This window comes from Dreissena polymorpha, chromosome 2 (assembly GCF_020536995.1).
Source record: "Dreissena polymorpha isolate Duluth1 chromosome 2, UMN_Dpol_1.0, whole genome shotgun sequence".
NCBI lineage: Eukaryota > Metazoa > Mollusca > Bivalvia > Myida > Dreissenidae > Dreissena > Dreissena polymorpha.
This window is the reverse complement of record NC_068356.1, coordinates 35278643-35296360: the sequence shown is the minus strand read 5'-3', so window position 1 is coordinate 35296360 and position 17718 is coordinate 35278643. Positions and strand designations below refer to the sequence as shown.

Sequence of the window (17718 nt, the reverse complement as noted above, 5' to 3'; positions counted from 1 at the left end):
GAAAATACCAAATATTTTGATGACGTTTTAATACCAAGAGTAAACTTATAAATAATGACAAGTTATTAAATAATAATAAACAACTTATTGACCCTAACATATGTACACAGTGGATTTTGTATGCTCCCCCAAAATGTTTTGGGGGAGCAAATAGTCGCCGCTTCGTCTGTCCGTGCGTGTGTCCGTCCGTCCGTGCGCAATTTTTGTCGGGGCTATTTCTCAGTAATTAATGACCGGAATTCAATTAAACTTATGGGAAGCTTCACCACCAAGAGGAGATGTGCATATTATCAGCCGGTTCTGGTCGGATGATTTTTCACAGAGTTATGGCCCTTTGAAATTTTCCATTAACTGTACATATAGTGCAATTCTTGTCCGGGCTATTTCTCAGCAACTAATGACCAGAATTCAATAAAACTTTATGGGACGCTTCACTACCAAAAGGAGATGTGCATATTATCAGCCAATTCTGGTCAGATGATTTTTCACAGAGTTATGGACGTTTGAAATTTTTGATTAACTGTACATATAGTGCAATTCTTGTCCGGGCTATTTCTCAGCAACTTATGACTGGAATTCAATGAAACTTTATGGTCGGATGATTTTTCACAGAGTTATGGCCCTTTGAAATTTTCGATTAACTGTACATATAGTGCAATTCTTGTCCGGGCTATTTCTTAGCAACTAATGACTGGAATTCAATGAAACTTTATGGGAAGCTTCACTACCAAGAAGTAATATGCATATTATCAGCCGGTTCTCGTCGGATGATTTTTCACAGAGTTATGGCCCTTTGAAATTTTCCATTGTACATATAGTGCAATTCTTGTTCGAGCTAGTTCTCAGCAACTAATTACGGGAATTCAATGAAACTTTATGGGAAGCTTCAATACCAACAGGAGATGTGCATATTATCAGCCGGTTATGGTCGGATGATTTTTCACAGAGTTATGGCCCTTTGAAATTTTCTAAAAACTGTACATATAGTGCAATTCTTGTCCGGGCTATTTCTCCCCATCTACTGACTGGAATACAATGAAGATTTATGGGAAGCTTAACAACCTTTAGGAGATGCGCATGTTATTAGTGGGCTCTGGTTAGATGATTTATTTAGAGAGTTATGGCCCTTTGAAATTTTTAAGTTGCTAAACCATCCATCGTATTATTTTGTCCAAAGTTATGCCCCTCAAGACGTTTCCTTTTATCTGAATATATAGTGCAATAATGTGACAAAAAAATCCTTTGGGGAGCATCACCCGTCTCCAACGGTTTCTTGTTATGATATAGAAAGTATAAGTCTTCATATGTGCGATTTTGTTTTTTAGCTCACCTGAGCACAACGTCTTCATGGTTAGCTTTTGTGATCGCCTTTTGTCCGTCGTCCGTCGTGTGTTGTGCGTCACGTGTCGTCAACATTTACCTTGTGAATACTCTAGAAGCCACATTAAATGTCAAATCTTCATAAAACTTTATCAGAACACGTGTCCTCACGATATCTTGAGCGAGTTCGAAAGTGTTTACGGCCGGATGAAAAAATTGCTGCGAGGGGATGTGGCAGGTTTTCTTGTATGCTTATATGACAACCTTGTTTACACTCTTCAGGTCACATTAATTGTCCAATCTTCATGAAACTTGGTCAAAAGATTAGTTCTAAAGATATATTGGATGAGTTCGAAAATGTTTTAGGTCTGTTGAAAAACATTACTGCAATAGGACGGGGTATTTTTCCTTATATGGCTAAAGTAAAACCTTGTTAACACGTATGAAGTCATATTTTTAAGTTCAATCGTCATGCATTATACTACATTAAATACATTATTTCTCAGAAGATAGCCAACAAACTTTTAGTCTTGGGTAAGAACTTTACTCAAGGTTACAATATGACCCTGGTTACTATGTGTACAAGGTTGTCAAATGACCATGGTTGTAATGTTACCAAGGTTGAGATCTATACAAATAATGTTAAAACTCGTTCAAACACGACTCTTCTTTTATTGAGTGTTTTCATTTCGAATACTTTCAAAACGTTATTATTGAATTATAACCAAATATATTTTACGCCATGCTTTGGAAGAATAGTTTGGTTAAGTAACACTTTTTATGATATATGCTCAAGAGGTTTTGAATGGGTCAAATTGGGGTTAAGAAATAAAATTGTTGATGATAAACTGTAGATTTACATGCAGTCAACGTTATTTCGTTAGAAACACAATGTATCGGTTTATACGAAATGCATATTTTATTATCGAAACTCTTTTTGGTGTATTGGGTAAATAATTATTAATTATTGTCATGGTACCAAACTAAGAATGATTGGTAATTAGCTGTGTTAGCGACATGGTAAGGTTGTTCGATCGAGCACTCGCCATGATCAAAGTTGCCTTAAAAATTGTATTGCACCGCGACAGTGGTGGTGTTTGCTAGCAGAACAGTATCGATTATATATTTGTCATAACCCACGATAAATGTAACTAAATACTTTTGCAATAACCAGATTTAAATCTTCCCCATGTTTTTGTTCTACATTCTCAAAATTAATTGTCATTTTTCAAAACTGTAAACAAGTTTCTTTAAAAACCGTCGAAATATGCTTGACTTAATATAGTTCAGACTAATCGTAATCATAGCGCCAAGTAGGTATTGGATTTTATATTTCTCTTTTATTCCGCCATTCATGAGAAGTTGCCACTAGGAATATTGTCTGGTTGGTTAACGATCACGTTCTTGTTGTTTTTGTAAGGCAGTTGCTGCGATCGAGGACAACATGTCAATCTATATTTTGATGAATTCGGATTACATGCGAGAATATTTGGTTTGTAATCATACGTGAATAATACAAATAGATCAAATTAATTCCGTTTGCTTTCAATGAAAAACTAACTTACTTTTTTCACTTCAATATATGTCAGCTATATGATTTGTTCAAAATAAAATCTTCACGATTTTATTAACCTAGCTTGATGTTAGTAAAAAAGATTGAACATGAAACGTATTTGAAAATTGATGTTATCCTACTTAACTTAATTAAAATGTGAAGTAAAATCGTGATTACTATTTTCGATTTCCACACGTCTGTGATACAAAATGGAAAATAATCACTACTTGATTTGCGTTTACCAGATGCGTGTAAATGTTGATGGAAAATATCAACCTTACCGCGATGGCAAAGACCACATATTTGCTTTTAATTTTCTGCGTGTTCTGTTTTGAATGACAAAGATTTATCGACCAATTTGTGGTACAAAGTAATATGTTTTCGTCACAGACTGTTAGAATACTTGTGGATGCTGTTTAACCAAAACGATATCAATGTGTACTCTTGACAGTTTGCAGGTCGCACCAAAGTAAGATATTTTAAGTCAATGCTTTTCTTGGCCTGTTATGATATCTATTCGAATGATAGGTTTCCAATAAGTTTTCTGACAAGGATAACATTCGGGTTTTGTAAGCGAGCTATATCGGAAAACTTTGAGAATATTGTATATATCTATATATTTTGATTAGATCTGCAATGCCCGTAAAATTAAGGCATAGCTATTTAGGGGAGTTTTGTTAATTTTAATAGGCTATAAAAGATTATTTTCATTTGTTAAATAAAAATTACAATACAACATCATTTGTGTAAGTGTGAGGAAAGTTTGTAATATAGCCCGTGCGTGCGATAAACATAGTAATACGGGTTATCAAAAAAATCCATTCAAGCCAATGATCGGTATGTGTTTATTAAAATGTAAATCAATGTTGATGTGCTTTTTATGTTCGTATAAAATCGGCACGTTTGACTTGTACACTGTGTGAAGTCATTTTGTTATATAACGATGTTGACAATAACAATTCTTAAAAAGGAATTAATTATTTGAAGTCAACTAAAAACGGTATTTAATATTTTATGCATATTTTAAAATAGGAATATATTCTGGATTATAATTTACTTTGAGAGTTATACGTTTTTTTTGTCAATGTATGTCACTGGCGATTAAATCGTTGATTATATTCAGTTTATACACAAGAAAAAATCTATGTACTGAATATGAAACAGAAAATCCCTCTTCAGGCCCAACAGTGACCAGCAAGGCAGGCTTCAGGTACGGCCCATGTAAATTTTGGACTGCCTGGTTGGTCATTATTTTGTCAAAGAGTCTTCCGAAGTATATAAATTAAAATGAAAGCGTCGGCAAACCTTCCATGAAGTAAACAACATGCTATCGCACAGAAAGTGCAGAGCCGCATACAGTGAACAGCCATTATTTGTAACAGTCGCTTGACGTTCTTTTTAGCTCATCTGAACACGGCATGCTCATAGTGGGCGTTTGTGCTTAGCTTTTGTACGTTTTTCGTTGACCGTCTTGCGTCGAGCGTCGTAAACATTTGCCTTGTGCACACTTTAAAGTCCACACTTATTTTCAATCTTCGGGAAACTTCATTAAAACATTTATCCGAATAATTTTGCAACCGAGTTTAAATGCCGTATCCTTGGAGTAAAACAGGTCACAATTCAAATAAAGAAAACAGCTCTTTGGGACACAGTTATTACCAAATCTTCATGGGACTTGCTCATAAAATTTGACCCAATAAAATCTCGGCCGAGTTCGTCACAGGTGATGTGGGTTCCAAAACTAGAGCACTTTCTTATGTTAAAGAAAAAGCCTGAGAAAACTTTACATTTATTGCCAATTCTTTCTAAAATTTGGTCAAAGCATACGCCTCAATTATTTATAGAAACACTTAAAAACTGGGCCATGTTTGGTCAAACACTTACTCATTTTGGCATATCAAAGAAAAGGAAATGAACTTGTGAACACGCTAGAGGCCATGTACTAACAAAATTTTAGGCCGCATCAAGTGAGGCCGTACTATATTTTGTCCTATTGTTTAAATTTTTAATACTCGATATAAAGCTTATTGCATCGTTTAGATGTTGGTTTTTAAATACGACTGTAATGTATGTTCCAAGTATTTGAAGAATGCTGTTATTTATTGTTTAAATAAACCTCCAATGTGAGTTGGCTTATTAATGGTTATCTAAGAAGTCACATTTGATGCCCAATCTTCATGCAACTTTGTCAAAATGTTTTTCTAAATGATATGTTGGATGAGTTCAAAAATGGTTCCGGTCCGTTGAAAAACATGACCGCCAGGGGGCGGGGCAGTATTCCTTATATGGCTATAGAGAAACCTTGTGAACACTCTAGAAGTCACAATTATTGTTCAATCATCATGAAACTTGGTCAAAACATTGTTTTTTTGATATCTCGGACGAGTTCGAAAATGGTCCAGATCGGTGAAAAAAATATGGCCGCCAGGGGGCGGGGCAGTTTTCCTTATTTGGCTATAGTAAAACCTTGTTAACACTATAGAGGCCACATTTATTGTCCGATCTTCATGAAACTTGGTCAGAAGATTTATCCCAATAATATCTTGGACGAATTTAAAAATGATGCTGGTTGGTTGAAAAACAGGGCTGCCAGGGGACGGGGCATTTTTCCTAATATGGCTATAGTTAAACCTTGTTAACACTCTAGAGGCGACATTTATTTTTCGATCTTCATGAAACTTGGTCAGAAGATTTGTCCTAATGATATCTTGAATGAGAACGAAAATGGTTTCGGTTTCTTAAAAAACATGGCCACCAGGGGGCGGGGCATTTTTGCTAATACGGCTTTATATCATGCTTTAGTAAAACCTTGTTAACACTCTAGAGGCCACATTTATTGTCCGATCATCATAAACTTGGTCAGATGATTTGTCCCAATGATATCTTGGATGAGTTCGAAAATGGTTCCGGTTTGTGGAAAAACATGGCCGCCAAGGGGGCGTGGCATTTTTCCTTATATAGCTATAGTTAAACCTTCAGTGATTTTTTTTGCTTTTATTTGTTACAGCCTGTGCCATTTGGGTTGGGAAAATTAGCGCGATAAACCATGAAATTGGGAAAATAGCGCTATAAACTATGAAATTGGGAAACATTTAGCATTCTAAATATGATTATACATAACAGAATTAAAATTGTTTTTAAGTGCATGTTTGACAGTATTTTTATATTATAAAGTGATGTCTTAATAATAATCCTTCCCCATGCATATTAAACTTGCAATAATCTATAGATTCTTAAATACACCATTTGATCATAACCTCTTAGAGTATTAATTTAATTCAGTATTTTTTTTTAGCTCACCTGAGCACAACGTGCTCATGTTGAGCTTTTATGATCGCTTTTTGTCCGTCGTCCGTCGTCCGTTTTCCGTTGTGCGTTGTGCGGCGTCAACATTTGCCTTCTTAACTCTCTAGATGCCACATTTATCGTCCAATCTTCATGAAATTTGGTCAGAAGATTGCTTTTAATAATATCTTGGATGAGTTTGAAAATGGTTACGTTTGCTTGAAAAACATGGCTGCCAAGGGGCGGGGCATTTTTCCTTATATGGTTATTTATGGCTATAGTAAAATCTTGTTAACACTCTAGAGGCCACATTTATTGTCCAATCTTAATGAAACTTGGTCAGAAGGTTTATCCAAATAATATCTTGGACGAGTTTGAAAATGATGTCGGTTGGTTGAAAAACATGGCCGCCAGGGGGCCGTGCATTTTTCCTTATATGGCTATAGTTAAACCTTATTAACAGTCTAGAGGCCACATTTATTGTCCAATCTTCATGAAATATGGTCAGAAGATTTATCTTATTGATATCTTGGATGAGTTCAAAATTGGTTACGTTTGTCTGAAAAACATGGCTGCCAAGGGGCGGGGCATTTTTCCTTATATGGCTTTATAAGGCTATAGTTAAATCTTGTTAACACTCTAGAGGCCACTTTTATAGTCCGATCTTCATTAAACTCGGTCAGAAGATTCATCCCTATAATATCTTGGACGAGTTCAAAAATGATGCCGGTTGGTTTAAAAACATGGCCACCACGGGGGCGGGGCTATTTTCCTTATATGGCTATAGTAAAACCTTGTTAACACTCTAGAGGTCACATTAATTTTCGGATCATCATGAAACTTGGTCAGAAGTTTTGTCACAGTGATATCTTGGATGAGTTCGAAAATGGTTTAAAAACATGGCCACCAGGGGCGGGGAATTTTTCCTTATATGGCTATATATGGCTATAGTAAAACCTTGTTAACACTCTAGAAGCTACATTTATTGTCCAATCTTCATGAAAAACACTCTAGAAGCTACATTTATTGTCCAATCTTCATGAAATTTGGTAAGCATCTTGGTTTCAATGATATCTTGGATGAGTTCGAAAATAATAATGTTTGCTTGAACAAATTGGCTTCCAAGGGGCGGGGCATTTTTCCTTATATAGCTATAGTAAAATCTTGTTAACACTCTAGAGGCCACATTTACTGTCCGATCTTCATGAAACTTGGTCAGAAGATTCATCCCAATAATATCTTGGAAGAGTTAAAAAATGATGCCGTTGGTTGAAAAACATGGCTGCCAGGGGGCGGGGCATTATTCCTTTTATGGCTATAGTAAAACCGTATTAACACTCTAGAGGCCCGTTTATTTTCCCCAATCTTCGTGAAACTTGGTCAGAAGATTTGTCCCAATAATATCTTGTTATCTAAGGTGAGCGACTTTGGGCCTTTCAGGCCCTCTTGTTAAAAGTATTTGTCTTTTTGCCAAACTGTAAACAAGTCTCTTAAAAATCCGTCGAATAATGTTTGACACCACATAGTTCAGACTAATCGGAGACAGAAAATTGCGCCCCACAAGGTATTGGATTTTATATTTCTCTTTTATTCCGCCAGTCATTAGAATTTATGCCAGGACTTCTGTCTGGTTGGTTAACGATCACGTTCTTGTAGATTTTGTAAGGCAGTTGCTGCGATCGAGGACAACATGTCAATCTATATTTTGATGAATTCGGATTACATGCGAGAATATTTGGTTTGTAATCATACATGAAATACATTCCGATTGCTTTGCACAAAAAGTCATTTTTTCCACCAGTTACATATATTGTTTAAAAGATAATCTTCAAATCTATCAACCTAGAATGTTGTTACTTAAATAGATTGAATACGAACCTTATATTAAAGTCAATGTAATTCTACTGAACAAACTTAATTACAGTGCACATTTAAATCGTTCTTAGTAATTTAGATTTCCACACGTCCTTGATTTAAATTGGAAGAGAATTACTACTTGCCTTTGCCTTTACCAGATACTTGTAATTGTTGATGGATAATATCAACCTTACCGCGATGGCAAAGCCAACATATTTTCTTTTAATTTTGTGCGTGTTCTGTTTCATTGACCTAGATTTATCAAACGTTTAGTGGTTCGAATGAACTTTTTTCGTCAAAGACTTTGAACATTCTTGATAGCTTTTAGACCGCACAGAAATGAGATATTTTTTTTAGGCAAGTTTTTTGTTAGATTGTGAGAAATACATTTATTCATATAATAGGTGTCCTGATGCGGATGACAAGGATTTTTAAAGCGAGTTATGTAGGAAAGTTTTGAGCTTATAGTATATATATATATATATATATATATATATATATATATATATATATATATATATATATATATATATATATATATATATATATATATATATATATATTGACGTTGCAATTTCCATAAAATTAAAGCATATCTATTAAGGCAGTGTTTATTATGATTTTTAATAAGCTATAAAATATTGCTCATTCGTTGAATAATAATCACACTAAATATAGTTTGTTTGAGCTAAAGAAATATTTACTGACACTCAGACATTATAATTAACCGATTGGTTTCTTGACATACAGAAAATTGTAATGAATGGTTACTTGACACAAAATATTATTATTTTAACAGTAGTTATTAATCATACAAACTGGCGTGTAGTGCATAATTTGTATTGCATTGATTATAGTATAAACTATACAGCAACCATGAAAGTAGTAAATATTAATGTTATATGTACATATTGATAACTTTTTAATGTATATTTAATATGTTAAACATGCGTTTCTAGATCACGCATCTGCGAAAGGAAGTGATGTTCTTGTTTGCTTTTTACAATTTCATTCCTAGTTAGACTGACATGTATTGAATTGTATAATTATTGACTGTCTTGCTTCAAAACTGTAATATAAATTAGTTATATGTGCGGGAATATTTTCCTGTATTATCTTGTTTCTAGCAGTGAATAGTTATACTTTTAAAGGAAATATAAAGTATAAATTGGAATATAATTATAATTATTAACGTTAACAGTGTAAGTTTCACTGTTTAGTTGTATGTCAAATACCAGCAATTGTTACATTAACAAATAGTATTGTATTTGTTTAATCAGGTATAATTAAAATGTTTCCAGGTAATGTGAAATTTATTCATTTCAAATGAACGGTTAATTTATTAGTCACATGATGTTTTTCACATGTCCTACATTGAATGAACTTCTTTCATTTCGATTTAAAACTTAAAACTAAATCTTCAATTTGCTTTCTCTATTTATATATAACATATTTTGCACAGGTGTTACCATCTAATTGCAAAACCGCGCGCGTAAACGTTTAAAATTGTTAGGATACGTGTATAAAAGGACTCATTATAATTAATAATGTCGCTTATTGAATTTGTATTAAAGAAACTTATTAGTTTATTTGCAACACTAAGTCGAAAAAAAAACGTAAATGAACACTGTTTTATGGACGTTATTTTCGACGGCTTCAACGCACTTAAAGTGCAGAGTTTATACGATTTCAATGTAAACATTTTCATCGCGCAATATACAACCAACATATAAATATGATAAAGGATATAAAATACAATTAATTAACAATCTTTATTTGGTAAAATCAATCAAGTATTGATTACTGTATTAAAATTTATAACGAGCAAGCTAATGCCCAAACTGACACTTGTATTCGTTTTTGTTGTATCATATGTTGTATCATATAACGAATAATCTACTTTAATGAAAAAAATAATTTCACTATCAAATAAATATATTTGATAGTGAAAATTATTTTTTTCAGAAAAGTTGATTGTTTGTTATAATTTGATTATTAATCATTCAAAAGATGTTTTCACTAATTAATATCATAGCCATACGCTAACCACCTTTGAATGAGATGATATTGAATACAACTTGTATTCCGCTTACGAATGTTTTGGTATTAGTTCTTCTTAATGTCTTTCTTGTTTGATTTCTTAACGTTTCAGCTGATTTCAAACAAAGAAATAATATCGTATGTACTCGCTTTAATGTGAAGTTGAATTTTATGCCGATAAAACATCGTTCGCTTGTTGGTTGCCTTTGTTTGTGAAGCTAAATAAAAATAACACAAATAAATAGCCTAACAAAGCGCTAGCTGGTTACACAGCTAGAAAAGTTACAATTTAATAGACTGACAATATATTATTTCACTGTCGTTATTACAGTGAACATTTAAATATAACTCCAAAATATAAACAGCTCAATGTGACACTTACATTTCACATCTAGTATCAAATGTCCTATTCTAGTTGTTTACTTTTAAAATCGACAAAATTTACAAGAGATAATGGTTAAGAGAGTACGACTTCTTAATCAAATATGAAGTAAATTATGGCTTGTTTCATCTCGACATTAGTAAATACAAAATGTCACATTGAACTAAATGGGAACATTCAACGACTTTGCACTACTGTTGTGTGTGTGTGGTAGGGGAGAGGGGCTTAACAATACAGCAAAGAAATGTGGATACTAATTTCTGGTCTCTTAAAAACACTCAGCTATTCATTGGAATATTAATATGAGTTAATAGCGGATGTATTGTAAGCAGCTTTCATGTATACAAGCGTTGTACACAGCAACGTTCACAGCTGAGTAACTACAATATCATTCGAGAACCTATTTACAGCTGAGGTTTCATTAACTATTTTATGTATGGAAATGAGTATTTACTTGATGCGAATAGCAAATGGATGATGTTGAACATGGACATCAGGCACACACATTGTTTATTGCTGAATGTTGTAATCATAACGTTCTCTTCTTTAAGACCTCCACGCCACCTGTCCAGAAACAACGCGCGGAAGTCTCTACGACTCAAGGTCATATATCAATGCAAAATGAAAATATATGATAAACATTTGCTGATATTCATTGATATTTACCAATTCTACAACGCAAATTTGAGGGAGCTCTGTCAATATGATCTGACATTACATGGGGATAGCGTTCAGACAGTACTTACAATTCAATACTGTCGCAATACGATATATTTAAAAAGCTTTATTTATACTACGTTCAATTCCTTAAAACGAACTTATTTTTCTCCTCATATTGCTTTGGTAAAATAAGGTGCATTTAAGGGTTTTAACGGAATAATTTGTTAAAATTCGTTCGGGTTACATTGATGTTATACTATTATACACAATCAAACAGTATACTATATGTTCATTCGATGTGCATTTACATTGTACATTATATGCATTAACAACATTATCAACTGTTTTAGGGATATTTTACCACACTTAACATGTAACTCAGTTGATTTTCAGAAACTATTTGGTCACTTGCCATCGTTTCTTCGACCGACCGGGAAAATAACAAACTATGCGATTTGCCTTAATTAAAAAATCACAAATCAAAGAATGCTTGACATCATAGAACTTATACTAATCGGATTCTGATAATTATGCCCTATGAGGTATTGGGTTTTATATTTCTCTTTCATTCCGCCATTAATCAGAAGTTGCTTCAAGGAAGTCTGTCTGGCTGGCTAATGAACTCGCTGTTGTTGTGGCTTCGATTGAGGACAAATTGTCCATGCATGTTTTTATCAACTCGGATTTCATGCGAGAATGTGTTATGTGTAATCAAACAGGAATGATACGAATGGATCTAATACATTAACTTTGTAATGTATCAAGAACTAACTTACTCGTTTCCACCACAATATTTGTTAGCTGGTTGAATTGTTAAAAAGATTATCATAACGAATTGATAGACCTAAAATGTTGTTTCATACATAGATTAGACAAGATGTTTATTTCAAAATGATGTAATGCTACTGAACAAACATGATGTAAAGCGCATTTTTATATTGTTATTCGTAGTTATGATTTCGATACGTCTTTGATTCAAATTTAAAAAGGCCAACTTCTTACCTTTTCTGACAAATATTTTTAAACTGTATTCAGTTGGAAACAAATTCTTCTTGTACGGATGTATTTTCATAGTTACGCTAAAGTTGCTTACGTGCATAAGAGTATCAGGCGATGGCCTATTTATGGTTTTCTTTTACCACTTGGCGGTCATTCATGCGCAATCAAAGAAGAGGGACCTATACAAACAAATAGGTCCCTGCAAAGAAGTTCTCAATTACCCGCATTGTAAATACAGAACATCACTGTATAACATGCCAGTGTCATAAAACGTGTAAATTTTTTCTGATACATTTTTTTAAGGTATTAGCACTCTAATGAACTTCGTGCAATATCGCCTTCTTTCGTACATATCCGTCACTCCGAACGGGACTGTGTGGAAAACAACGAATATTCTATAAACACGCTATGAAATACTTAATGTAGGATCAGCTAAACAGACCAGTTGACGAGTGACGTCACGCGCACCTGCAAATATTAGACTCCGCCCACTGGTTGGCAAAAAAAGGTGAAATTTATATAAGCGCATATAGAGAAGGTTGAAATAATCATCGTTTTTATTGATAATCATGCACTATATCAAATATAAGTTTACTAACTATGTCTGAATAAAACATATGCGTGCAATGAAATGCATTTTTGGAACGATTATATTGTTGTTATTATTAGTTTTTTACTATAAACGAACTCGGGAGTGGAAAACAATATACGAGCTCGGTATATGTGGTTACCATAAAAATCTCTTTTTGGCACATCTTCGAGACCACTTTTTAGATTTAACATTCTCGGATATTGAAATTCTTTCAGAATAAATCAAATTTAATGAACACAAATAAGGATGTAAACAAAAAGCAAATAGAACGACTTTATGTACGCAACATATAGTAACTTATTCGAACATTTATGCCTGTAAAAACTTACCTTGTTACAGATTAAATGAATTTTCTTGATAAATGTAATTGTTTTTATTTAATTATTCACACCAATTTTGACACTCTTTGTTTCAACGTTTTTAACCCGGTGTTTTATTGCACCTTTGTTTATCATAAACCGATTATCTCGTTATGATCGGATACTGTCCAAACAATTTCAAAGAACACATGGTGTCATAAATCCAGGGACCTATTTGGGTCCCTGCAAAAACCACATGTGGCATACAAGTGTCTGGCCATTAAACAACATTTATGATACCTCCATGTCATCTCTTGGCATATTGAGCGATCATCTAAGCAAAATTGTAAAGCCAAAATACGAAACAGTTGCTCTAATAAAATATGTTAACATATATTTAAAAAAAGGAAGATATTTGTCCGAAATGAATTAGCAGGAACTAGTGTATATATTAGCCAGTTTGATCATAAAATAATACAGTGTTGAATAACTATAAATTAAAAATATTTCATTGCTACACAATTAACGTATTATACGAGTACCGGCAAATGTAAACTCGGCTATTACGTGTTATGATTGTACGTTACTGTAGTGTACAAAACGACATCATGAAAACAAGCAAACAACAAAAGGTAAAAAATACTTGCGTAAAATAAATTAATATATATATTTATTTATCATAAAATGCTAGATTGTTATCACTCCTTATCGCCAGTAAAGAGAGTGCACGCAAAGACAGTTCAATTCGCATAATATGCAGTTCTTGTTTTTCATATGTTTGCTAAACTTTATGGATTACCGGAATAAACCCCCTTCGGAAGAAACCCCCTTCCCTAAAAACGGCATAGCGGAAGAAACCCCCTTTCACATTTTGCATACGCGGAAAAAAAAACTCGCTAGTTTTGCATAGGCGGAACAAACCCCCGTCGAGTTTTCAGACAGGCGGAATAAACCCCCTTCGTGTTTTCAGAGAGGCGGAATAAACCCCCTTCCTAAGTGTTAAGTCTTTCCCGCAGAGGTAGTAAAATCCCGACTTGAACGATTCCCCAATACATCCGTTTCAACCCGACTCTATTACTGCATGCTTGCCACTTTTCAAGTTTATATTCATTTCCCGATAATCCCGTTTATAACATTTTTTAAGCACTTTCTGGTAAATATTAACAATAAAAGCTCTTAATAATTTCTTTAACACAAACCTTGCCATTTTTTCTTTTGTATCAAATAAATTTCGGCATAAGTGACTATTTATAGACTTGATGAAATATTCCCTCCGAACATGCATCAATCCCCTGACTAGTTGTGTGCTTGTTACAACGCTCAATACACCCACCCCAGTTGTTAATGAAGTTGTTATAGATACACACTAAATATTCAATCTGTGAAACTCAAACATCGTTATCGTGATAATTGAATGAGGGTGCGAAAATCTGATTAAAGGAGTGTACCGGCCGTTTGTTCACAGGCTGTGAAGAATAAATCAAGATGGTAACAATAAAAAAAATTGTTGTTGCAAAAAAGGACACGCATTTAATGATAAAACAGGCATATATTTACATGTATTTACAAAGATCTCAAACAAGCATATATTAAAAAGCAATAAACAATTTGTTGTTGAAAAAAGACACGCATTTATTAACGATAAACAGGCATATATTTTTTATTTATTTACAAAGATCAAATCATTCCCTATAATCACACAATTATAGCCGAATGCTAATGTAATTAAAAAAACTGTACATAACTTCAGACGAGCCGCAAAGGCGCCGATCATGACACAACTTCTCATCATTATCTACAAAAGCCGACTGACTATTGGGGTTATTTACCCTCGGGACTTCGGTTAAAAACCATTGCCCGAGCACACTGCTTAACATAGAACTCTGCATAAAAAGCCGAAAACGGCCATAAAATGGACAGCCCGATTTTACTGGGCTGTACCATTGGTATAAATATAAAACTTTGCAGTGTTGGTGCGGTGCCTTAATAAAAATCTATTGGTTTAAAAATATATAACCTTTATATGAAGCGTTAAAAAGACGCAGTGCTATACAGTGAATAGGCCTAACGCGGTTAAAAAGCGGCGTTTTAATTGGTTGATGCGCTTATATAACGATGGCGCTGATTGGCCGAAATTTCTTATTAAGGATTGCCAGTAGGTCAATCCGTTTTAAAATAGATTTTCCCACGGCTGACTTTGTACTTTTAAGAAAAAGTAAACAATGATGGTTGATATGCAAAAATATAAATGAAAGAACAAGAATGAGTTAATCCAAAAGAACTTGGATTTGTTTTATAGTATTAGATTACTATGTTTTTGTTACATTACTGTGCTTATTATTAATTTATATCATTCATATGATGTTGTTATTGTATGTTATTCTTTGTATTGTTTTTTAAGGAGGAGAGAGAGAAAGAATAGCCCAATTTTTATAAGTAGAGATGGTGAAAACACACATACTGTTGTATGTGGCAGCATCATTACCAGACCCACTGTTCAGTATATACTGCAATGGGTTTGTTGGAGTCTTTAGACTTTGTGATCTGTAGTTTAAAAATTTGAATCCAAATAGGACTATTTAATATATTAATTATAGAAAAAGGAATACACAGATGTGTAATATGTTTGTGTAACAATATAATAATATTTGAGGGTTTTCCAGATCACAAAGTGGTTGAACATTGCCACAATATGTTTACATGCATAGTCAAGTACCATTTTTATGTGTATGTTTAAAGTTTAAACTAAATGCCAAACAACAAGATCTAATCATAAGAGAGATATGTTTATATCTAAGAACATTTATTAATAGGGATGCCAGAGCCTGATTTAACAGCTCTCAAATGTAGAGTGAAGTTGCATGTGAAAATGCAATTATATGAGAAGGAAAGGAAAAAAAAAAAAAAAAAAAAAAAAAAAAAAAAAGACAATATATGATGTCACATAGAGCGTGTAACTCTCAATTATATATTAATATTGCAATTAAGTATTGAGTTATTAAAAAATTAATGAGTACAAGTTTATGTATGTGGCTCAATGTTGAACACTTGCAGACAGGGAATATAGCCGTAATGCTCCAACATAAGACCCTGTCTGTATGGAACTTAAGGAGGATTGGGCTATAGGAAAGAGAGATCCCCCCAGAGTGGCAATAAAACAATATTTTAAAAGTGGGTTTAGTAATAAACCCTTATGTTAAGGGCAATAACTTACGTGTCTCCAAACGGTCACCTTCATAGGGCCACATAAAAATTAAGGGTAAGACAATGTACTTTACAGTTAAAAATAAGACAGACAGCTAAATTTGTACAAGATGTACATTATTTACAATATGTACAGGACTATATGCATTTATATATTTAAAATACATGTTGCCACCCTGGAGGGTTGAAAGAAGAAGAGATTTTATGGAAGTGTAGGCCGATATGGGTGGGGGAAAAGAAGAGCCAGCAGGGGTGGTGTCACTCAGTTGTACAAGGGAGGTAATTATGATGATGAAGTCTACAATGGTTGTTTCCCCTGGACCAGAGGGAGTGCACGGTCAATAAAAAATAGTTTGTATACTATTGAAGGAAAATTGATAATGGTAAGATGTAAAATGGTAAAAAGACCAAATATTACCTAGATACGTTAAGATAAACCCTAAAAGCTCTAATCTATCCAATATTATTAGTATACTGATGATAACATTGGAAGAAATAGTACTAAAGTACCTTATATGGTATCCAAGATGACAATTAGACAGTAAAACCGAGGCAATTTGCTATATAAAATAGCAATTTAATATAAAAATTAGGATATTTGCTATAAAAGTAGCAATTTTAACAATTAACAATTAGACAGTAAAACTGAGGCAATTTGCTATATAAAATAGCAATGTAATATAAAAATTAGGATATTTGCTATAAAAATAGCAATTTTAACATGAGTTAATGCAATAATAATAAAATTAAGGCAACTTGCTATATAAAATAGCAGTTTTCACAAAAATAAGGAAATTGCTACACAAGATAGCAGTTATAATAATCCTTAATGTACTCCAAGGTACAAGATTAGTACTTTCAACAAGGTCGACAATACTTTGTCCTAGATAGGGCTAAATAGGTGTTTATAATGGTATAAGGCCCTGCACCGTGCACTCCAGTCCGACATGGTTCTTCGAGTTTGAAGGAGAAAGGGTGGGGTGTCAAAGAGGAAGGGAGGGGGTGCAATGCAGCCAACAATCCCAGGTTACTGGACAGCCTCGTCCTTTCTTGTAGTAAGAAATGCCATAAAATATGATTGTATTAAAAAACTGAAAAATGTAAATGGTGGACTAACGTCATGCTCTCATAAAAAATGTATTAAAATAAAGAAGACCAGGTCAATGCCATTGGCCTGATTTAGAAAGGGCGGGGTAGAACAATAAACCCATTAAAAACTAAAATAAAGGTTGTGTAAAAGCGACACAAATCCAACACAATTATTTGATTACATCAGGTTTGTGCAGAGATTACACATTTTTAAAAGAAAACAGTCACAAGACTGTATAATTAGGTGGGTGTTGGCTGCTCTCCCTCCCCCAATGACCTAGATTTTGTCAGTTATTTGACAATCTAGTAAGTATTTGGAGAGGGCAGAGAAGACCGAGCCCCTAGCTGCTCCCTTGGGGTCTAGCACGTTGGTAAGGTTAAAAACTAGTCCATGGGAGTGCAATGCAGCTTCAAGGTGGTCCCTCTGCGCCTTATG

General features: G+C 33.7%; 1 protein-coding gene across 5 annotated transcripts in view; it reads left to right on the top strand.

Annotated features, from left to right (window-relative positions):
* Positions 1-17718, top strand: part of LOC127866575 (cGMP-dependent protein kinase 1-like) — a 212936-nt gene that overhangs the window by 46007 nt on the left and 149211 nt on the right. The gene's annotated exons all lie outside the window — the stretch shown is intronic.